Here is a 23,737-nt window from a genome sequence, read left to right on the forward strand (position 1 = left end):
GTATATAAGTGGTAAAGGGTAAAATAAGTATGTAAGTGGTAAAGGGTTAAATACGTATCTAAGTGGTAAATGGTTTAATAGTATCTAAGTGGTAAAGGGTTTAATAGTATCTAAGTGGTAAAGGGTTAAAGTGCTAAGTTTCTACTTTGTTATTGTCATGTAGTTTCTTACAATCGATGTTTATGACGTTTCTCCGTGACCGCTATAACAATTTACAAAAAAAAGAATAAAGTATTAGCACTTCGCGCATACTGTAAAATATTGTTTAGCAATATTTTCAGTCCATGAGTTTCAGACTATTTTTGGCAACAGTATGCTGGACTTACCTGCACTTATTGATAGTTTTGGAAAATATTGTATATAGTTATACATGTGTTAATCTCATTGACGTATATATAAGTTTTTTTTCCGCAAACTGTTTTATTGTGTTTTATAATGAAAAAAATAATGCACTTTATATTATTTTTGTCAACAATACGCTGGACTTGTCTGCATTGAGGAGCGTTCCTTACGCAGCAAGAGACGGTTAAAATCCTGCACCAACCATTTCGACTGAAAGTATGATCGGTCTGACTATTGTGCACATTCATCAAGGTTGATTCATTTGGGCCGTGCTCTGTAAAAATGGGGTTTAATGCAAGTGTCGTCCCTGATTAGCCTGTGCAGTCTGCACATAAATTACCGATGAATATAAAGCTTGATAAAGTATTTTCCTCTTTGCAGAACTAAGTATATCTCAAACAGAAGCAAATATGTCAAATGGAAGGTTAGTCATAGGCACGTTAGTCATGCACTCTGGAAACGCCTTCCAGACGGTATTATGTACAATCGCCAATGCATGTATTCAATGTTATAACTCTATAACATGGGGTATTCCTAGACTTATGACAAAATATAAGTCACAGTATTTTTCAGATCTTACAATATTCCTTTAAAAGTACATTTTTCTACCAGACGTTTTGTTATTAGTATATAATAAATTATATTTTGAATGCATCATAGTCATACGCTTTGAAATCAATAAATATATGTATGTAGATAAATATCCACGACTGCTTTTATTATATATATAGCAGCAGGTTAACCATGTTCAACATTGATCAATTATTAACCGCATAGCGGGCGATCGAAGCAATTACTTCTTGGTATGTTGGCCTTATTTACTATTTACTTATTAAGTATCTGCCATTGACTGCTCCTGCGTCATATCTACATTACTGGCAGCGTTTCCCTTTGTGTAAAATATACGTACAATAGTACGAGTGGGTTAAACTGCGCGATAAGGTCAAAATTATCCAAACCCGTGTACCGATGTATTGGTTCAGCCGCGTTTCAAACAAAGGTTCCGCGTAGAAAAGAGTTTAAAACTGTCGTATCTGACTAGCATTTCTCTATCAGCTGCGACAGTAACACACTTAAACCTCCGTATCTATTGTTGATATGAGTTGCGAAAATTCGGTCATGAAGTGCGTTTTCCATTTAATAAATATAATAACAAGATGTGTTTGTGAAACAATATGTCCCCCCATATATTTGACCTTTGACCTTTGATCTTGACCTTGACCTTTTACCACTCAAAATGTACAGCTCCATGAAATACACATGCATGCCATATATCAAGTTGCAATCTTCAATTTTGCAAATTTTGACCTTTGATCTTGACCTTTGACCTCATATGATGACCTTGAAATTGACCTTTCGCCACTCAAAATGTGCAGCTCCATGAGGTACGCATGCATGCCAAATATCAAGCTGCTATCTTAAATATTGCAAAAGTTATGGCCAATGTACGTTAAACTTTGACGCAAACCAACAGACAAACCAACAAACCAACATACAGGGCAAAAACTATATGTCCCTCAGTATAGACTGGGGGACATAAAAATATGAACCGCGATACATGGAAACGGGGTTTAATGCATGTGCGCAAAGTGTCGTCCCAGTTCGCACCGTCAAATCAGGTTCGCCAGTTTCCGCTTGGACTCAATTTTCGTTTAGAAGAGACTTGTAAACGAAAAATTACATTAAAGGGAAAAACGACACTTAACGCACGTTCAGTAAGCCCCGTGTTCCCAGAGCACGGTATATATACGTGTATTATAGAATATAGTCTGACAGATCTCAGTTTCTTAATGAGGCCTAAATGAAGATTGGCGTTTTGAACTGAATTTCTCTTTTGTGCTTTTGAATAATTTGGGAGAACTGACAAGAACGGTATAAGTATGTTGAATTTAGTGCAGTTGAATATCGGAGATGAGTTTTAATTATGGAAAAAATATGTAAACGTTAAATAACGACATATTGCAGCGTTAATCGGCATGATGATGTATGGACTGAATAAATTTCCCTTGTGACTCTGAATGTGATATTCATTCAGAATGGGTGGGGGGGGAGGGGAGAACAAACAAGAGACTCTAAATATATGCCCCAATAATCGATATTTTAGGAACATTTGGACAGGTATCTTTCTAATATCGAATCACCTGCAAATTTAAATGACAAATTTTCCAGGATTAAAATATCACAAACAATTAAATATCAACTAATCCTGTCGAATAATAGAAATTTACCGCAAATTTTGCAATTGGTACACGTGTACTTGAATTTATGTTTCATTTATATCAGTGTCTTACATGTTGTTTTTATTTGTTTGTCAGTCGCGCGATACTATGTGTTCATAACGCAAAACCCAATTGTTTAAAAACGCTATAGTTTTGGTAACAGTTTTAAATCTAACAATGACTCAAACCATGTCTTTAAACAAATGCTAAATAAATACGCAGTTAATTCGTATAGCACGATATTAACTATATTTATCGTCCTCAAAAATAAACCATCGTCCCTGAAAATAACACCTTAAGTTTACAGTTTCGGTTCTTTATTATATTTTGATTTGATCGACTTACAGTTGCGAGTGAGTGCATGCTTTTTGGTTAAAATATTGTTTAATCCGGAATGGAACAAATTTAGTAACCATCCAGTATATGGGTCACATTTTGTCAACGTGGCGACTTTTAATTGATGGATGATTAGTGTTAAATTCTTAAAATTGTTTGTTCACATCCAGTCGATTCGCATCGCGGACACAAGTTAAATGAACCGAAAACCGTAAACATACCGCAACAGAGCCAAGATGGATGACTTTAAGGCGTCAACCTGGAAGCTCTTGAGTCGGCTGTGTTGTTATAATGTAAGTTACTGCATACATCTCATCACCTAAATTCGAGATAGCAATAACAAGGTAAGCCGAACTTGAGAAGAACACATTAATCGCAGCTCCAGACTATTCAGTACGCTGATGTAACTAGCAGGTTACGATTTGTTGTGACAGTGCATTGCGTTGTTTTGGCAGATTCTAATTACGCGTTAAACACAATAGGAAACCCGATACCTTGTGAGCAGTGTAATACCATCGGAGCAGTGCTCGTTATTTTAGCGTTAACTAACATAGGGAAAGTAAATTAGAAAAATTAAAATTGTCAAAGTCCAATTTGAAGCAACTGGGTATTTACATTGATAACAAAGGTATTGGCCTACATGTATGAAAAATCCTGACCAATTTTCTTAAATATGAGCGAAGTGAGGCTCCCTGAAGTGGAAGATCAGGCAAAAAGGGCCGTGTTAAGGCATTTTATGGAGAATACTTCTTTAATTTGCAAGCCACTACAGTAATTAAAGGATTTATACAAACTGACACATGTCTGCCATAACCTTTCAGCAGGGTTTCTCCAGAAAACTATATCTTGTGGAGAAATTTGCGTTTTTAATGACCATATTGGGAAATCGTGGATTACCATCTGGAGAAGACCAGAAAGCTTATGTGAGCAGTGACTTTATAATTCTTTTTGTTGACAAGAAACCTAATTTCCAGCCATTTTGTTGAAATTGCTTTGCTTTGTAGAGGCATAGAGTAAGTGTATGTGGGCACATATGCATACACATGTACTTTAAGATGCCTTCTGTATGATCAATAGTGCCTTTTCAACATTCTCGTGTTTTATTTCTTTTTACCAACACTATTTTGGAAATTCTTTTGACCGAATTTTATAACAGATTATAACTAGATCGAAATTTACAATAAACATAATTGTGCACGGGAAATTTTCATTGAAAATGACGACATAGTTTCTTGTTTTTCGATGTGTTTATGCGGAAAGTGAAGTGTTTGATTAGCCTGTTAAGAATGCAGAGGCTATTCTGGGACGACACTTAACGCATGCAGAGGCTATTCTGGGACGACACTTAACGCACATGCTTTAAGCGAGGTTTTCATAGTGCGAGGCCAATCTATTGATAATGACAGCACATGCATTTTTATACAATTTTTGAACAATCCCCCACATCAACATTTTATACACTTTTTCATAAATCCCCCACATCAACAAAACAACAACACATATGTATTCATTCATTGAAACAATTAACCTTACGTTTTCTGCGAAAGCGAGATCACAACCGGATTGCTTGCTTAGTTTTTATATTGACAAATTAATTTATACAGTCTGTTTCCTAGATGCCAATTGGTTACGAGATAATGAATCTAAACTAAAACGCGATCAGCAATTCACGTGCACGTACATAACACGTCTCGGAAATTACCAGCTCTGTTGAACCTGTTTCGTTTCAACTTTATTCACGCACAAAAACATGTGTATCGCTTTTTTGTTCTTAAACTTACGTCGCAAGTACAGCAATTACCTTAATAATTTATTGTTGCACGTTGTAAATTCTGTCTAAGCTTCTTATGCATATATAAATGGTCCTAATTTATATTGTTTTCTCAGACTGTTTATAACAAAGGTGTTAAAAAAGCGCATTCATGATCTATACTATCTTCCGGAGTTTAATCGAGATGATGGCAAGTTCGGAAAACAGCATGTCATCATTATTCATCCTGGATATATACGCTCCGTTTACGTATATCGTCATTGACAACGACGATACTGCTGCGGCTGATCGTTGCTGTTAGTTCTAAAATTACTACCGCTGCTGCTGCTGATGATGATAATCAAGTTAAACATGCAAGCCATGCAGTACATATCATTTTTTAACAAATCAGATTGATAAAGAGATTTATAAATCTGCTTCCGCGAATTCCTGCACAATGATAAGCGATGCGAAAAGTACATGGCTGTTTTTTATTATTATAAATCAGATATGCCCACTGGCACGGACTTCAAAAAAGGCGTGTGTGCGATTTAAAAAGTCCTTTTGAATGCGGATATTGCTATATTAGTTGGAGGACACATCGAGTACATTTTCCCGGATTATACCTGCTTATTCATTATTAACAGTTTGCCAAGGTCAACACGAAAGCTACATTTTTTTACTTATTGTAGCCATTGCTAGTCTTGAGAAATATGCAACCGCAGCACATATTAAAGGGATGACTGTAGCAAAATAAAATATGTGATAAATTGTATTTATTGAAATGAAATACATTCCTAATTTAAATAATAACGCGGCTTAGTCATTTTTCAATAATCTGACATTAAAGTGAACCATCTACCGGTATACAAGTTTAAACGAGAACCAAATTAATTGAAATCTATTTGACATACATATCGATTACGTTCATGAATAGCCACCGGAAAGAACGATAATATGTGCATTTAGCCTGCAAATTAAAATGATATACATGTATAAGTACAATGTTGTTTATTTCACGTCCCCATCTCTTGTATTTACTACACTGTATTTTACAGGACCTGATTTTCTGTTATCGTCAACCACGTGATAAAACAGTACATCGCCTACAGGAAATTCCCTTCAAGGGGCATTTTCACAGATTTTGTCATTAAATGCTTTACATTGATAAATGTTAACTTGGATCTAAAAAGCTCCAATAAAAAAACAAGATTAAAATTAAACAAAGAGAAAAAGTAACCCTCAACTGGGCTCAAACCACTGATCTCTGGAGTAGAAGGCTATCCTTTACACCACGCGGCCATCCGTGCTCATACAATAAGTGATGCATTTCATACTTTATATATATATAAAAATGCGAATCTGAAACATTTTTTGATTTTGTCAATATCAGAAGGGGTAATCACGTGATAGTCAAGATGGCGACGTCCATGACGAGACAATTATTTTTCGCCGTTTTATACCCTTTATTACTTCTGTTTAATTTTTTTATAACGCTCACTTTCCAGCCATATCAGTGAACAAGTGATACGCGGTTATTTCGTATTAAAATTCGCTTTATATCTCGACTTTACTCCCCGCAAATTTTCTTAGTGGAGGTCAACCCGCTAAGAAATTTCGCTGCGAGTAAAGTCGAGATAAAGAGCGAATATCAACACGAAATAAACGATAGTTAGTAACTTTCTTGCTGATTTAACTGGAATGTGAGCGGCATTGAAACAATAAATTCATGTAATAAAAGGTATAAAACGGCGATATATACCGGCCTCGGCATGAACGTCGCCATCTTGACTATCACGAAATTACCCATACTGAATATAACAAAGCGTAAAAAGGCCCCGGTAATGGTCGGATTGTTCAGTCTCAATCTGGTTTCATAAAAGGACGTTACATTGGTGAAAACGTTCGTCTTATCCAAGAATGCATAAACTATTTCAACAATTCAAATAATCCTGGTCTTATATTCTTTGCAGACTTTGAAAAGGCATTCGATTCGCTTGATCATTCATTTATGTTCTCTTGCTTAGAAAATATGAACTTTGGTGAAAGTCTCATTCAATGGGTCAAACTATTCTATACTGATATTAACAGTATAATCATCAACAATGGCTTCTTTTCAAACAGTTTTAACATCGAACGAGGGGTTCGACAAGGATGTCCACTCTCATCATCGCTTTTTATTATTTGCATAGAGTATCTATCACATCACATCCAATCAAATGAACACATAAAAGGCATATCACTAGAACCTGACGAAGAAATCAAACAATCCCTATTTGCTGATGATGCAACTTATTTTTTAAAAAACAATAGCGATTCTTTCCATAACCTCATAGAGTCGCTAACCATTTACGGAATGACATCGGGTCTTAAACTAAACAAAAGTAAATGTACTGTGCTACGAGTAGGTAAATTAAAACAAAGTAATGTTAAATATAAAAAAGAAATGAAATTTAATTGGACATCCGATGAAGCCACAACGTTAGGAATTACATTCACAAATAATGAAAAGGATACAGTTCTTAAAAACATAATACCTAAATTACAGAATATAAAAAACTGCTTAAAATCATGGCATCATCGCAAACTTACACTAATCGGAAAAAACACAGTATTGAAAACGTTTGCACTTCCTAAATTAATATATGTATTAACAGTTCTCCCAAATCCACCAAGTGATGTTATTAACGATATAAAATCAGCAATATTCAATTTCATATGGGACGGTAAGCCTGATAAAATAAAAAGAACTCAGTTAATTCAATCTGTAGAAAATGGAGGTATCCAATTAACGAACATTGAATCATTCTTGAATGCAATCAAATGCAGCTGGGTTAAACGATACCTAGATAATACCAATACGAGTAAATGGAAATTATTCTACCAGAAAATCCTAAAAAAATTTGGTGACTCCTTTCTCTTTGAATGTAACATCAGCAATAATATCTTACATGAAATTGCAAACGAAAACATATTTCTGTCTGATGTTCTATCAGCGTGGAGTGATGTCACTCATAACTTAGAGACCCAAACCAGCAGTAAAACAATTTTATGGAACAATAAAGACATAACTTCAAACAATAAGACGTTTTTCTATAAAGACTGGTTTGAACGAAGCATTAAATATGTCGACCAATTATATGACTACATAATTAAGGATTTCTACTCTTTTGATAATATATGCTACATATACGGAATACCTTCAAATAATTTTTTGAAGTACTACACACTTATCAAAAGCATACCCATACATATTAAATCGGAAACCAATACAAATAATACACCATGTACTCAAACAACATTTGTAGAAAACATACTTGGAAGAAAAAACAAAACAAATAAAATATTTTACACACTACAAATTAAAAACCCTACAGAAAACTCCAAAATCCAAAATAAATGGCAAGTTCTTTTTGGAGAAAATGAAATTAATTGGAAACACATATTTACCATGCCATATAAAGCAACTATTGAAAGCACACTGAGAAATTTTCAATATAAATACATCCATAGAATTATAGCTACAAATAAATATCTCTTTAAATGTAAATTATCTAACTCAAATCTGTGTGACTTCTGCAGTGAAAACATTGAAACTATAGAACATCTTTTTTGGGAGTGCAAACACATCCAGCCTATTTGGAATCAATTAATATCTTTTCTTGAACAACATCAACTAAACGTTAAACTATCTCTCTTAAATGTAAGTTTCGGAATTAACTCATTGAAATCAATAGACTGTAATAATATTGTGAATTTTATGGCTATATTAATGAAATATTTTATCTTGAACATGAAGTACAAAAAACAAGTACCAAATTTTAATTGTTATGTCCACAGTCTTAAACTAAAAATTCAAATTGAGAAAGAAATAGCCCTCAGTAATGACACATTACACATCTTTGAACAAAAATGGAATCGGATTAAATTCTCATAATGTTTTTGTCCACGTATATACATTTCACTCTAATGTTAGTCTATCTCTCTAAAATAGTTTGTTTATTTTTTGTTATTCTTATTTTTTCAGTCAGACAAGATCATTGTGAATATACAACAAAACACACAAGTCCAGTATCTTTTCTTTCAACTTTATACAATTCATCATATTTCATAACTATTCCTCTGTTGTTCTTTTCTTTTCTCTCAAAAAAAATAAATATATATTAGCATATCTTGTATAACATGTCTGAACTATATTGCTTTGTACAATCACTATGTTGTATGATCATATACATGTTTACATTGTATGTAGGATATTGAATAAAAAAAAATAAAAAAAAAATAAAAATAAAAAGAAATTACCCATACTGAATAAAACAAAGCGTAAAAAGGCCCCGGTAATGGTCGGATTGTTCAGTTATAAAAGTTACTATATTATGGCGTAGTTCCAATCATGTACCGACTGACCATTACGTTTTAAAGAGCATTTTCTTGTTTTTGTCATGGTAGTGACATTAAAAGGGATCTTTTCACGGTTTGGTAAATTGACAAAATTGAAAAAAGTTGTTTCAGATTCGCAAATTTCGTTATTGTTATGATATTTGTGAGGAAACAGTATTACTGAACATATACCATAGTCCAATATAGCCATTATATGTATCTTTTGACGATTTGAAAACCTAAAAATTATAAAGCGTTGTAACGCGAAACGATTGAATAATTTGGAGAGTTCTGTTGTTGTCGTTTAAATTTACGAAACTACGAAGATTGCTTATATAACGTATAAAATACTTAAACCGTGTATATCTGGCGGAATAGCCGAGAGGTCTGTTGCGATTTTACTGCAGACTAACTCCAGGACTCCGGGGGTCATTGGTACCGGCAACTTTTTTTCCTTTTTTTATTTTATTCTTGATTTTTTTTACTGGAGCTTTTAAGATCCAATATGCCAAAATCTGTGAAAAGGCCCCTTTACAGAAAATGCATTACAAAAAGTAATCTACTCGTCAATGCCTTTATTACTAAATAAAAAGGGTATTTTGTGCATAATAGGTAAAAAAAATCAGAAATTAAAACATTCGCGTACATTAAAAATGTGTTTTTACTTAAAGTGTAAGTCATAAAATGCAGCACTAATAGTCGTACAACTGGGAATAATGACAAAGGTCAATAATATGAATCTCGCTCTGGGAAAACGGGGTTGAATTAATTTTCGTAAAGTATCGTCTGAAATTAGCCTGTGAAGTCCGCAAAGGCTAATCAGGGACGACGCTTTTCAACAATATCGATTTTTTATTTAAAGGAAGACTCTTTTAGCTAAATTCCTGTTTAAGCGGAAAGTGTCGTCCCGGAATAGCATGTGCGGACTGCTCAAGCTCATTTCAGTTGATACTTTACGAAAATAAATTAAACCCCGTTTTCCTAGAGCGAGTCATTCGACTGCACAGGCTTATCTGGGACGACATTTTACGCAAATGCATTAAACCCCATTTTCTCTGAGCGAGGCTCTTAAAATAAGATATGGTGTATTCACTGTCCTGGTTCAACCTCGGTTGAAACAACTGTTAAGCGTAGACAGAGAACGCTGTGCGGTCGAAATACACGTAAAAGCAAATAAGACTAGCCAACATTTCGGTCACGGAGTGCGATAAAGGATGTCGGCTAGTTTGTTATGACGACGAAATATGTATTGGCTTCATTTGATCCTGAAATGTTCTACATAGGTTCAATATAGCTCGGTTTCATTAATAAGTCGCCTTCTGGGAAAACGGGTCTTAATGAATGTGCGATAAGTGTCGTCCCAGATTAGTATGTGCAGTCCACACAGGCTAATCAGGGACGACACTTTCCGATTTAATTTACCTTTTCGTTAAAAGGAAGTCTCTTCTAAACGAAAATCCAGTCCAGGGGAAAAGAGTCGTCCCTGATAAGCCTTTGCAGACTTCACAGGCTTGACTGGGACGATCCTTAATGCATTTGCATTAAGCCCCGTGTTCCAAATCCGGGGCTCACATAATAAGAGGAGGTAAAACCCGGATCTGGGGTCCTGTTTAAAGTCGGTAAAATCAAGGAAACATTATATTTCGACAAACAAAGTGCCACGTTTTGGGGAGCAATTATAAAGCTATTTTGTAGGAGTACCGCAAGATTTAAATTGATTTGATTTTTATGCAACCAGGAAATCGGGGGTGCAAAAAACAATTCCCGTTCAGTTCCGGTAGCTAACATTGTTCTCAGACCTACAGTGTTTTAAATGTGTTGCTCAAAATACTGAAACTTAAAAAAAATGTCGCAGAATCTGGATTGGACAATGTCAGTAAGCCTTTCGTATATGGGTCACATTTTTTTAACACAACGTCGAAATGTTGGTATATGGATGCATCGTGTCTGATGTGATTTTATTTTAAACTATATTTGAACATGTTTGTATCGCGGACAACGGTTTCACGAACCGAAAAAAACGTAAACTCGGCTGAGTTCGAGCCGGTACAAATAATACTGATTAAATGACCGACATCTTGCATATAATAAACACATGAGTGCAAACATTTCGTTTTTACTTACATATCAGGACTTGCGTAAGACATAATACGATTAAGGGCATGTGAACTTACATAATTAAATAACAATAACATATTATAGCCTTTAAAATCTCGTTAATGATAATAAAAATAAACCTCATTATGTAATATAAAGAAAAATGTCCGATTGCTTGGCGAGTTTTCAATTATACGATTATATTCAAACATGTTTGGATAAAGCAATGTCGAATATATATGGTGGTTCCCTTAATTGTCAGAAGTAACAGAGGAACATAAAGCTTTATAGAGTATTTTTCGCAATGCAGAAATACATATATCTCATTTAGAAGCAAATAGGTCCGATGGAAGTGCTTGTAATAGGCACGTTAGTCATACTATAAGATTCTGCACTCTAGACAGTGTTATCTAGACTCGTCAATGTATTTTTGAACTGTTCTAACTAAATAATATGAGTTTATTCCTAGATTTATTACTAAAATTAAATAAAAGACTGTTCAGAATTTACAATAGTCTGTTTAAAGTAGATTGATTTGTTCTGCAAGTCGTTTAGCACATATTAGATGCATCATATTCATTAGATTGGGAATAATTATATGTGTCTTGTTCTGAGAAAACTGGGCTTAATTCATGTGCGTAAAGTCTCGTCCCAGATTAGCCTGTGCAGTCCGCACAGGCAAATTAGGGACGATACTTTCCGCTTAAATGGTATTTTTAGTTTCAAGGAAGTCTCTCCTTACCGAAAATCAAGTTTAGGCGGAAAGTGTCGTCCCTGATTAGCCTGTGCGAATTGCACAGGCTAATCTGGGACGACACTTTACGCACATGCATTATGACCAGCTTTCACAGAACAAGACACATATGTGTACATGCATCTACACAACTGCATTAAATTTTTTTATAGCAGCAAATTAACAATATACAAACTTAATCAGGTATTAACCATATGCGTATATTAAGAATCAATGATCCCTCGGTCTGAAGGCCTTATCTGCTAAGTGTCCTTCAATGACTGCTCGTGCGTGCGTCATACCTACATTACCGGCAGCATTTTCCTTGTGTAGATACCTAAAATAGTACGAGAGGGTTAAAACTGTGCCATTAGGTTGATAATTATCTAAAATAAATGTTTATGCGTAACATTTGTTTATCAACTACAACAGTTTGTTAATATGAGAGGCGACAAATCGGTCACGAAGCGCGTTTCATGTTCAATCATTATATTAATAATTTAAGACGCGGTCTGGGAGAACGAGGCCTAATGCATGTGCTAAAAGTATTGTCCCAAATAAGCCTGTGCAGTCCGCATAGACGACACTTTCCGCCTGGACAGGAATTTCGTTAAGATAAGACTTCATTTAAACGTAAGATTCCATAAACGTTGATAGTGTCGTACCCGAATACTCTATGTGACCTCGAGGCTCTAATTAATACATTATAGAAGAGAGTCTGATTGAGTGAGTCAGTTATGGCGACAACATGAGTATTGACTTTTAGGATTGAACTTCGTTGAAATGCGATTTGAAAGAACAGGAAAGTACGGTATAAGTAGTGCAGTTGAATCCCAGATATGTCTTTCTTTAAAGGTAAGGAAATAGTAAATAAACATTTAACAAACGACATATTGCCACGTTTATGGGAACAGTGTTATTAGGCCTGTTTTAATTGTATTGTGTGACTCTGAATGGGAAATGCAACCAGAATATTTGGGCAAAACGAGCAAGAGGCTTTAATTATATGCACAAATGCGCGGTATTTGAATCACATTCGGAATCAATGTATTTTTCTGAAAATAAATCACCTGGAATTTTTTATGACAAATCGTCCGAATTTAAATATGACCCCCAGTAAAAAGTAACGCATCGTGTTAAATTACATAAATTTACCGCCGATTTTGCAATAGGTACACGTGTACTTGATTTGATGATTAATCTATAGTCGTGTATAAGGTGTTTTTCTTTAATTTGCTTTATCATTGAATTCGTACGATACTTAGTGTCAATTACGCAAAACGCTATTATTTGAAACGTAATAAATAGTTACAGACTTAAATCAAACAGTTTACTAAATTAACCTAGATCTTTTAACAAAAGCTAAATGCGAGCGCAGTGAATTATAAATAAGTAAAGCACGATATGAACTATATTTATCGTCCTCAAAAATAACTCTTCGACCCTAAACAATAACCACGAAGAACTTCGTTTTTAACCCATTTATGCCTAGTGGACTCTCCCATCCTTCTAAATTGGATCACTTTATTTCCAAAATTAGGGATGTCTAGTATATTTATTTCTATGTTTAAAATATTTCTTACAGAAATTTCTCTAAGCAAACAGATCTAGACTGCTCGGTGCGCTGATGTAATTAGCAGGTTACGAATTGTTGTGACAGTGCACTGCGTTGTTTTGGCCGAATTTAACCCATTTAAGCCTAGTGGACTCTCACATCCTTCTAAATAGGATCAATTTATTTCCCAAATTAGGGATGACTAGTATATTTATTTCTATATTTAGAATAGTTCTTACAGAAATTCCTTTAAGCAAACAGAGCAGAGCCTTATGAGACGCCGCATCATGCGGCGTCTCATCTGGGTCTACGCTGTTTGCCAAGGCCTTGTTGATCTAGACACTAGGCATACATGGGTTAATTACGCGTTTAATAATGATCGAAAGTTACAATACATGAGAGGTACATATGAGATTGAATTTGACGCCATAGTATGTTTGTAGACTGTGTATTACATTTTTTGACCGAATTTTATAACAGATTAGAAAGAGATCGAAATTTACAATAAACACATTGTACACATGAGAATTTGATTGAAGATGACGACATAGTTCCTTGTTGGTCGCAGTGTTACTTGCTTTCAGTGTTGATTGCGATGCTGGAGCTGTTGATAATGACACAGTTCCTTGTTGCTCGCAGTGTTATTTGCTTTCAGTGTTGATTGCGATGCTGGAGCTGTTGATGATGAGAATCACCTTAATTATGAAGAAACTGTGCAACTTAATGAGAAACTATATTGATTGAGCGCCACAGAGGTCCAGAGAGGCTATTAAGAGACAACTTTTGCCGCTTTATTATATTTTTCATTCAAAAGAAGTGTCTTCTCAGTAAAACTTCTGTTTAGACGGAAAGTGCATTGTCTGATTAGCCTGTCCAGTCTACACAGGCTAATCTGGGACGACACGTTACGCACATGCATCAACCGAGGTTTTCCTTATGCGAGGCCTATCTATTGATAATGACATCACATGCACATGATACAAATAAAATGAACCATAACATACTTGTATACACTTTTTGCATTTATAAATCTTCCCAAATCAACAAGACAACAACAAAATAAACATATGTTATTCATTCAGTGAAGCAATTTACCCATTCATGCCTAGCGTCCTGAAAAAAGGACATTGCAAACAGCGTAGACCCAGATGAGACGCCGCATAATGCGGCGTCTCATCTGGGTCTGCGCTGTTTGCTTAAATAAATTTCTTTATGAAATATTCTAAATATAGAAATAAATATACTTGACACCCCTAATTTTGGAAATAAATTGATCCAATTTAGAAGGATGGGAGAGTCTACTGGGCATAAATGGGTTAATTAACCTAACGTTTTCTGCGAACGCGAGCTCACAACAGCATTGCTTGCTTAGTTTTTATATGTACACATTAATTTCTACAGTCTGTTTCCTAGATGACAAGTGGTTACGAGATAATGAATCTCAACCAAAACGCGATCAGCAATACACTTACGCAGTACAAACCACTTCTCGGAAAATACTTTCGAACGTGTTTCGTTTCAACTTAATTAACGCAACAATATGTGCATCGCTTGTTTGTTCTTAAACTGAATTCACGTTAAACATGCACGTAATGCAGCGTATATCTTTTTTTCTTCAGAAAATCCGCCGATTGATAACGAGAATTATAAATCTGCTTCCGCGAATCCTTGCACGCTGATAAGCGATGCGAAAAGTACATTGCTGTTTTTTATTATTATGAATCAGATATGCCCATTTAGTACGGCCTTCAAAAAAGGCGTGCATGCGATTTAAAAAGTGCCGTTGAATGTGGATATTGCTATAGTTGGAGAACACATCGAGTACATTTGCACGGATTATTAATTATCAATGCCGTTTTTAACAGATTGCCAAGGTCAACACAAAAGCTACAATTTTACTTATGGAAGCCATTGCTAGTCGTGAGTTATATGTAACGACATGCACATACTTAGGGGATGACAGTTACAAAATACCATATGTGATTTAATGTATTTATTTTAAAAGGATTTTCATGTTTAAATAATAACGCGGTTTGTCTTTTTTTTCAATTATCTGCCATTTAAGGGGCAATATCTATAAAAGTTTTAACGAGAACCAAATTAATTTTTCGAAATTTATTTGGCATATTCATCGACTACGTTCATTAATTGCTACCGGAACGAAATACCATACTTGCAGTAAGCCTGCAAATTAAAATATTATACATGTATAAATACAATGTTTTTTTTTCACGCACCCTATCACTTAAATTTAGTACATGGTATTTCCCATACCTTGCAAAGTTTTTTTATTCTACAGGACGTAATTTTCTACAGTAAAGTTAATATCGTCAAACATGTGATAAAACAGTGCATCGCCTACAGGTAATTCCTTAATGGTCGAATGGAGCAATTATAAAAGTTACAAAAAAACGGAGTAGTTCCAATCATGTACCGACTGACCATTACTTTTTAAAGAGATTGTTTTTGTCATGGTAATTACATTGAACAGTAAGAAAATGCATTATAAATGGTAATCTAATCGTCAATGCCTTTATTGCTAAATAAAAAAGGGGGCATTGTGTGCATTATAAGTTGTTTTTTCCAGAAATTACAACATTCGCGTACATTAGAAATGTGTTTTTACTTAAAGTGTAAGTCATAAAATGCAGCACTAATAGTCGTACAACTGGGAATCATGACAAAGGTCAATAATATGAATCTCGCTCTTGCAAAACAGGGTTGAATTAATTTTGTAAAGTATCGTCTGAAATTAGCTTGTGAAGTCCGCAAAGGCTAATCAGGGACGACGCTTTTCAACAATATCGATTGCTTTATTTAAAGGAAGACTCTTTTTAGCGAAAATCTAATGTAAGCGGAAAGTATCGTCCCTGATTAGCCTGTGCGGACTGCACAGGCTTATCTGGGACGTCATTTTACGCAAATGCATTAAACCTCGTTTTATCTGAACGAGGCTCTTAAAGTAAGTGCTGGTTTAATCAATGTCCTGGTTCAACCTCGGTTCAAACAACTGTTCAGCGTAGACAGATAACTCTGTGCAGTCGATATACACGTAAAAGCAGATAAGACTAGCCAACATTTCGGTCAGTGAGTACGATATAGGTTGTCTGCTAGTTAAACTTTGTTATGACGACGAAATTTGTAGTGGTCTCATTTGATCCTGCAAAGTGCTACAGAGGGTCAATAAAGTTCGGTTTTTATAATGAGTCGCGCTCTGGGAAGACGGGTCTAAATGAATGTGCGATAAGTGTCGTCCCAGATTAGTCTGTGCAGTCCGCACAGGCTTATCAGGGACGATTCTTTCCTATGTAATTGACTTTTTCGTTAAAAAGGAATTCTCTTCTAAACGAAAATCCAGTCCAAGCGAAAAGTGTCGTCCCTGACAAGCCTGTGCAGACTTCGCAGGCTAATCTGGGACGATCCTTAATGCATTTGCATTAAGCTGCAATTTCCAAAACCGGGGTTTAAAGAATAAGAGGAAGAAACCCCGGAACTGGGTTACGGCGTTCAGGACGGCAAAATCATGGAAACATTATATATCGGCACACAAAGTGCCTCGTTGTTTGGAACAAATATAAAGCTATTTTGTAAGAGTACCAAAAGATTTAATATAATTTGATTGTTACGAAACCAGAAAATCGGGGATGCAATAAACACTACCAGTTCAATTCCGGTAGCTAAAGATTGTTTTCAGACCTACAGTGTTTTAAATGTTTTGCTCCAAATACTGAAACTCAAAAAAAGCCACTGAATATGAACTGAACAATTTCAGAAAGCCATTTGTGTATGGGTCACATTTTTTCAACATGACGTCGAAATATTGGTCTATGGATGCATCGTGTCTGATAGGATATTATTTTCCCCTACCGGTTTCACCGGAGGGGACTTATGGTTTGCGCTCTGTGTGTCTGTCTGTCTGTCTGTGAGTCTGTCTGTCACACTTTTCTGGATCCTGCGATAACTTTAAACGTTCTTAATAGTTGTTCATGAAACTTGAATCATGTATAGATGTCAATATGGACATTATGCACGTCATTTCATTTTGTTCCTACGTCAAAAATTCTGGTTGCTATGGCAACAAAAAGACTAGAAATACTGCTGAAAATGGTAGTTTTTTTGAAAAAAAGCAAGGTCGAAAATATGTGGCGGTTCCCATAATGGTCAGAGGTAACAGAGGAATATACAGCTTTATATGTGTCTTGTTCTGAGAAAACCGGGCAAAATGCATGTGCGTAAAGTGTCGTCCCAGATTAGCCTGTGCAGTCCGCACAGGCTTATCAGGGACGACACTTTCCGCTTTAATGGTATTTTTCGTTTAAAGGAATTCCCTTTTTACCGAAAATCTAGTTTAAGCGGAAAGTGTCGTACCTGATTAGCCTGTGCGAACTGCACAGGCTAATCTGGGACGACACTTTACGCACATGCATTATGTCCAGTTTTCTCAGAACAAGACACATATAGTAGTTTTCTTAAAGCAGACATACATATACACTGTATCTCAATCAGAAGCAATCAGGTCCGATAAAAGTGTTAGTAATAGGCACGTCGCGTTAATCATACTATAAGGGAAATCATTCCAGACGTTAATATCTAAATTTATATATGGCAGCAAATTCACAATATACAAACTTGATCAGTTATTAACCGCATGCGGATAATAAGAAGCAATTATCCGTCGGTTTGAAGGCATTATTTACTAAGTGTCCGTCATTGACTGCTCGTGCGTCATACCTACATTACCGGCAGCATTTGCGTTTGTATGAAATATAAATAAAATAGTACGAGAGGGTTAAACTGCGCGATAAGGTCATAATTATTCCAAATCATATAACGATGTTCTGGTTAAACCGCGGTTCAAACAAAAGTTCGGCGTTGAATGATGTCTAAAACAAATTTATATGCGTAACATGTGTTTATCAACTACAAACGTTTCACACAGTTTACCAAGTATATATTGTTAATATGAGAGGCGACAATTCGGTCACGAAGTGCGTTTCATAATCAATTATTATAACCATGAAATAAGACGCGATCTGGCAGAACGGGTCTTAAGGGATGTGCTTTAAGTGTTGTCCCAGATAAGCCTGTGCAGTCCGCATGGACAACACTTTCCGTCTGGACTGGAATTTCGTTTAGATGAGACTTCATTTACACGTAAGATTCCATAAACTCTGTCGTACCAGAATAATCAGTGCAGTATGCATTAAGCCCCGTATTCCCAGAGCGAGGCTCAAATATAGCTGATTGAGTCAATAAATTATGAATACAAATTGAGTTGGCTTTTAGGATTGAATGTCATTGAAATGCGGTTTAAAAGAAAGGGGAAGTACGGAATAAGTATGATTGAATGAGTGCAGTTGAATTAACCCATTTATGCCTAGCGTCTAGAAAAAAGGCCTTGGCAAACAGCGTAGACCCAGATGAGACGCCGCATGATGCGGCGTCTCATCAGGGTCTGCGCTGTTTGATTAGAGAAATTTCTGTAAGAAATATTCTAAATATAGAAATAAATATACTAGACATCCCTAATTTTGGAAATACATTGATCCAATTTAGAAGGATGGGAGAGTCCACTAGGCATAAATGGGTTAAGGAAAAAGTATGCAAACGTTTCATAACGACATATTGCCACGGTCTTAGGAACACTGTTATGAGGCCGGTTTTAATTGTATTGTGTGACTCTGAATGGGAAATGCAACCAGAATATTTGGGAAAAACGAGCAAGAGGCTAAAATTAGATGCACAAATGCGCGGTATTTGAATTACATTCGGAATCAAGGCATCTTTCTGAGAACAAATCACCTGGAATTTTTTAATGACAAATCTTTCGAATTAAAAAAATATCGTGTTAGTAAAAAGTAACGCACCATGTTAAATTATATAAATTTACCGCCGATTTTGCAATAGGTACACGTGTACTTGATTTGATGATTAATCTATAGTCGTGTATAAGGTGTTTTTCTTAACTTTGTTTTATAATTTGTGCGATACACAGTGTCAATTACGCAAAACCCAATTGTTTACAAAGAAATAAATTTAGTTACAGACTTATATCAAACAGTTTACTCAATGAACCTAATTCTTTTAACAAAGGCTTAATGCAAGCGCAGTGAACTATAAATACATATAGCACGATATGAACTATATTTATCGTCCTAAAAAATAACTCAAATAAACACGAAAAACTTCGTTTTTAACAATTCCTTCACATTTACCATCTTATATTTGCGGGCGTGGTTTCTGTTGTTGCTCAAAAAAAAAAAAGTTGCTTAATCCGGATTTTAACAAATTTAGTCGTCATCCAGTATATGGGTCACACTTTGTCAACAGGACGCCTTTACATTGATTGATGGATTGTTTCGGTTAATAAGTGTTTAATTCTTAAAATTGTTTGTTTAAATCCAGTCAATCTGCATCGCGGACAGGTTAAATGAACCGAAAAACGTTAACAAACCGTATATGAGCCAGAAAATTGCATAGCTGACAAGGGTTAAATAGAACGAAAAGCGTAAACCGTAAATGAGTCAGAATGTATTTCTTCACAACATAAACCGGGTAGATCTTGGGTCGGCTTTCTATTATGATGTAAGTCACTGCACACAACTGATTACCTACATTTCAGATAATAACGGGATATGACGAACTTGCAAATCTACACTTCAATCGTGATACATCGACTATATCCGGAACCCTCCGTAAGAAATCACATTACAATAAATCATGTGCTGATGCAGTGTTCTACACTACTCACTAAGCTGATGTAATTAGTTCCTGACGAAGATTTCTTGTGACCTGTCGTTGGGCAATTTGACCGAATTTATAACATTGTGATTCATCATCATTTCCTTGACCGGTTTGTCCGTTTGGGGTTCATGAGGGACGACGATATAGAAATCCTCGCATTCTCAGAGGCGTAGAGTAGGATGACTACGAGGGACTTGTTGAGCCTGTACTTGATGATGAAGCTGATGGAACTACTTGTCTGGCCATCGCTGCAGTCGCCATGGCAATTCTTATTCGGACATCAGCAGTACTGGTACCTATTCTTCGACAGGGTTGCGCCCTCGTACTTGAAGCTGGTCACTCCTTCTAGCTTCTCGCCGTTCATGGTGGTGTCTGCACTGGTATTGGTTGTGCTGTTCACCATAATCTTCGACTTCTCCATGCTGACCTCCATCCTCTAAGCTCTTACTCTTTCATAGCTCTTTCATAAAAACATGAGTAGAAGTTTGCGACAGGGTTTGTGTGTGTCGTTCTGATGACTTTATTATTTAACGTATCAAATGGTGTTTTATACTATGTTGATCCTGAACAATGGTTGATATGCATGTTGGTAATCAATTACCAATGTCGTTTTCTCAATACTGTTCGGTAATATAAGATGACGAGATGAATTGTTTCGTGGATTTTATCCAGGGGTATTGTAAATGTTTACAAAATACTATATTTGTTTGTCGTTCCAGAATAGGCATTTGAAGATCATTTTATTATCACGCAATGCCCGACATTTTTAAACAAACAACATTTAGACTTTGTCTATGCAAAATGCACTCATAATTGCTAAAAAACAACATGCAGTGTAACTTCGAACATAACTCAAACATTTTAGTGAAAATACATAAGTTTATATTGTAATCGACCTTTCGTATTCACCATTATATTTATACTGTGTAAACGGAACTTTCGCATAGTTTACAAAACAAAATACGTGCTTTATCATTTACGCGTTGAAAACCAAAGCCATTTTGCGTAATATTATTGATGGTATAAATACCAATGCCAAAGTCTTTAGAAATGAGCGACGCTCTGAGAAAACGGGGCTAAAAGCATATGCCTTAAGTGTCGTCGAAGATTAGCCTGTGCGGCTGCGGAGTGTCACGGCAATGGTTTACATTCGGATCAGAGCTGCTTCTGGATTCCCAGCGGGAGCCTTAATTGAGCTTCAATTTCATCAGCGAATATCTTTTTCTACAAGGAAATCGTGTTATGGCGAAACGTGTCGTCATTGACTAGCCTGTGATGAGCCTGTGCAGACTGCACATTCTTCTCTAGGACAACACTTTACGCACACGCTATCAGACCGTTTTTGTCCAGAGCGAGACATATGTATCGGTAGTAATAGTTCATGTATATGATACACAATTCGATAGAATAAGGCATGTTTTTCATATACTGTGTTGGAAAATATTCGTTCATTAATTACCCCACATAAACGAAACAGCGATTTATTAAATGGATATTTTGTACATTCAGTGAAGCTATTAACCAAACGGTTTCTGCGAACGCCGAGCTCACAGCCGGATATGCTTCCTTATTTTTTCTCGTGACGCAATAATTTCTACAACAGAGCAGTTGCCAAGTGGTTACGAGATAACGCATCTAGACCGGAACACGGTCAATCATAAACGTATGCACTACAAAACACTTCCATGAAAAACACCAGATCTTTTGAACGTGTGTGTTTAAAGTTTATAAAGAAAAAACATAAGTGCGTCTCTTCTTTGAACTATAACTTTTATTTTGCGTTGCATGTATAGCAATTACAACAGTAAGCAATAATTGCACAATGTAAATTAAATATTGTTCATAGACACAATGAGCCAATTTCGATCTTGGCGCGCGTAAACTGAACGAAATCGCGTCGCGCATTCATTTATTGTATGAAATTAATGTAATCAGTAGGCACTTTTTGTAAAAAGCTACAAGTTACAATTATTATGTTTCAACTTCATCCTTGGTAATATATCTATTCGAATTTCTGCAAATTACAATTTCGCACTGTTGAGCTAAGCTGAATGAAATCGAGTATTGTCAATGAGGCTACGAAACACTAAATACGAGTGCATTTCATACGATCAAGTTAAGCACAGTTTATAAACTATACCAAATGCCGGATTTTAATCAAGTTGATGGCAGGTTCGAAAAAAGTGCGTCATCAGGATACATTTCGGAATTTACACTTGGTATACGTCTATTTTTGCTTCTGACGGTGATGGTCTTTGCTGTCTGTTGGTATGGCCATGACACTGCTTCTACTGCTGCTGGTGATGATGTCGATGATGATGATAATGATATTGATGATGGTGGTGGTAACGGTGTTGATGATGTTGATGTTGTTGTTGTTGATGATGACGATGATATTGATGATGATGATGATGATGATGATGATGATGATGATGATGATGATGATGATGATGATGATGATGATGATGATGATGATGATGATGATGATGATGATGATGATGATGAATCCTTGCATCGCGAAAAGTGGTGCTTTAGTTACGATCTAAGGTCTCATAATATTTGCTTAGAAATACCCAAGTGGTACGTAATGCAATAAGGCGTGCATTCAATTGAAAAAGTACTTTTGAATGCGGATATGGCTGTATTAGTGTGATGACATGACGAGAACGCTTGCCCCGTTGATACGGACTACAAAAGGCGTGAACGTGATCTAAAATTACTTTTGAATGCGGATATGTCTTAAATAAGTTGGGGAAATACTCCCCGGTAAGACTTGCTTATTATCAATACTTGTTTTAATTTTTTGCCAAGGTCAAGAGAAAATCAACATTTTAACTTACAGAAGCCTTGAGCAATATAGTAGCAAACTAAAATATGTGATTTATGTTATCAAAAAAAGGTTAATCCCATTTTCTATTTAAAAATGCCGCTACTTTGTCACTGTTTAAGCATCTGACGTCAAAGTGAAAATGTCATTACAAATTTAAACGAAAAACAAATTAATTGAAATATATTTATCATGCACATCGTTTATGTTCATGAACAGCCAGCGGTGCGATCAGAAGTACAATTAGTCTGCGAATGTAAATGGTGTACATGCAAGCATAATATGTTTTGTTGTTTCAACGTGCGATAATTTTCTAAGATTTTCTTCAACCATGTTTGGATTAAACAATATATAAAATATGGGTTATTCCCTTAACAATCAGCAATTAAAGCAGATATAACAATTACTATTGTATGGGAGTAGTACTTTTCATTTACTTACAGACGATTACGTTTTAAAGAGCATGTTCGTGTTTCTGCCCTGGACGTTTACTAAATCAACAATAAGAAAATGTATAACAAGCGTTAACAATATATTTGTAATTGCCTTTTAAACTAAACAATGGGGGCGGGTGTTTCTGGCGTAATACGTGAACGTTGATTTTGCAGACGTTACAGCATTAGGCTTAAAGTCGAGACTTGTTTCGACCTGAGGTGGTAGTCATAAAATGCATCACCATAGTCATACAAAAGAAAATCACGAAGAAGTTCAATTACAGGGGCCGTGCTTTGTGATAAGAGGGTTTAATGCATGT

Source organism: Dreissena polymorpha, chromosome 3, assembly GCF_020536995.1.
Source record: "Dreissena polymorpha isolate Duluth1 chromosome 3, UMN_Dpol_1.0, whole genome shotgun sequence".
Lineage (NCBI taxonomy): Eukaryota > Metazoa > Mollusca > Bivalvia > Myida > Dreissenidae > Dreissena > Dreissena polymorpha.